The sequence below is a fragment of the Chrysochloris asiatica genome, unplaced genomic scaffold (genome assembly GCF_000296735.1).
Source record: "Chrysochloris asiatica unplaced genomic scaffold, ChrAsi1.0 scaffold00071, whole genome shotgun sequence".
In the NCBI taxonomy this organism is placed as follows: domain Eukaryota; kingdom Metazoa; phylum Chordata; class Mammalia; order Afrosoricida; family Chrysochloridae; genus Chrysochloris; species Chrysochloris asiatica.
The window spans coordinates 10,860,166-10,862,708 of record NW_006408589.1 but is presented as its reverse complement, the minus strand read 5'-3'; positions in this window follow the sequence as shown (position 1 = coordinate 10,862,708).

Sequence of the window (2,543 nt, the reverse complement as noted above, 5' to 3'; positions counted from 1 at the left end):
TATGATGAGGTCTGCTATAAACAGTCAGTCAATTGAAAGGAAGTTTCCTCTGGAGTGTGGCCTGTTTCCAATATATTGGACACTCAGGCAAAGCTTGTTTGTTCTCTGCTTGGTCTAGATCTTGTACATGGCTTGTCCTCCAACACTTGGCATTTTGGACTTGAGCTCTATTATCTGCCAAACATGGGAGTCATCAGCAGCCTGCCTTTTTACCTGCTGGACCTCCATGCCCACCAGTTTGCCAGCCTGCCATCTGACCTGCCAATTTTGATTTATCAGTCCTGCAGCTACATGAGGCAGAAGCTATTATCTTAATATTTAACCCACGAACTTGGGACTGACCACCTCTAGAATTATGTAACCCATTACTTTGATATAAATCTCTCTTCATCTGTACATATATAAAACTCACAGGTTTTGCTTCTCTAACAGTATTTACTTTTGTTCCCTTTAGTTCTTGCACTTCTCCTCATGTCTTTGCCTGCCTTCATCATTCTTCTGTCAAAGTCTCTCTTGTACATTGCCTTCCCCATCACCCAAGTTACAGGTGTCTATCCTCCAGCCAGTGAATTACTACTTCCCCTTCCTCCCACCTCTGGTAACCATCAAATAACATTTCTTTTGGTGTGGAAACCTTTTCTTGACTATTTACAATACTGATCTCATACAATATTTGTTCTTTTGTTAATGACCTCCAGGTTCATCCACGCTATGAGGTGTTTTGCAGAGTCATCATTATTCTTCAGCATTGCATATTGCACTGTATGTATGTATCAAAGGTTGTTTATCCACTCTTCTGCTGATGGGCATTTAGAATGTTTCCATATTTATGCTATTGCTTCCATGAACATTAGTGTGCATACATCTACTCATGTCGTATCTCTTGTTTCTTGGGGATGTACCATGTAGAGGGGTTGCTGGGTCATATGATATTTCTATTTCCAAATTTTAAATGTAGTGCCATACCATTTTCCATAGTGGTTGCACCATTTCATAGTCCTCCCACCAGTATAGGAGGGTTCCAATCACTCCATGTCCTTCCCAACATTTGCTACTTTCTGTTTGCTTTTTTTTTATTTTAATTTTTTAATTTTGCTATTCAGGATGGGTGAGATGATATCTCATTGTTTTCTTAATGTGTGTCTCTTTAATAAGTAATGATGTGGTGTTGTAGGATAAGCCCTGGACTTCTAACCACAGGGTTGGTGATTCAAACCCACCAGTCACTCCTTGGAAACTCTATACAGGGTCACTATGAGCTGGAATCGACTCAACTGCACTAACTAACAACAATGAGTAATGATAGTGAATATTTCTTCTAATGTGTTTTGGCCTCCTGAATGTCTTCTTTGGTGAAGTGTCTGTTTATGTCCTCTGCCCATTTTTCAATTGGCTTATTTCCCTTTTTCTTCTTGAAGTATTGAAAATTTCTATGAATATTAGAGATTAGTCCCTTCTTTGAAAACTACAGTTATATTTGATAGTGTATTTATGCCATGCATTGGAGCGCCTAGGTTTGTCCCTATGTTTTCATTGACTATATTTGTAGTTATAGGTGTTACATTTAGGTCTTTGATCCATCTTGAGTTCATTTTTGTATATAGTGTGAGAAATGGGTCTTGCTTAATTCTTCTGAAAATAGATATCCAGTTTTGCCAGCACCATTTGTCAGGGAGACTGTCTTTTTCCCACTTTATGTGTTTTGGCCCTTTGTCAAAGATCAACAGACCATAGATGGAAGGGTTTACTACTGTATTCTCAATTCTGCTCCATTGATCTATGTGTCTTTAGTTGTACCAGTACCAGGCTGTTTTGATCACTGTGGCTGTATAGTAGGTTTTCAGATCAGGAAGTGAGAGGCCTCCTACTTTGTTCTTATTTAGTGATGCTTTATTTATCCACTGTCTCTTTCCTATCCATACAAAGTGGGCGATTCATTTTTCCACCTCTTTGAATAATGATGTTGGCATCTAGATTGGGATTTCATTATATTTACAGATCACTTGGTATGTTTTGTTGTTGTTAAGTGCCTTTGAGTCAGTTCCGACTCATAACCGATCGTGTACAGAGTTTCTGAGGAGTGGCTGGTAAATTTGAACTGCCAAACTTGCCGTTGAAATTGACCTTGCAGTCCAATGTATTATCCACAGCGCCACACCAAGACTCCGGATCACTTTGTATAGTATTGATGTTTTCACAATATTGTTATTGTTGTTGTTAGGTGCCATTGAGTTGGTACTGACTCATAGTGACCCTATGCACAGCAGACTGAAATACTGCCCGATCCTGGGCCAACCTCACTACTGTTGCCACGCTTGAGTCCATCGATGCCGCCACCTGGTCAATCCATCTCATTGAAGGTCTTCCTCTTTTTCTCTGACCCTCCACTTTACCAAACATGATATCCTTCTCCAGTGACTGGCCCCTCCTGACAATATGTCCGAAGTATGAGAGATGAAGTTTGTCCATCTTGGTCTCCAAGGAGAACTCTGGCTGCACTTCTTCCAAAACGGATCTGTTGGTTCTTTTGGAAGCCCATGGCA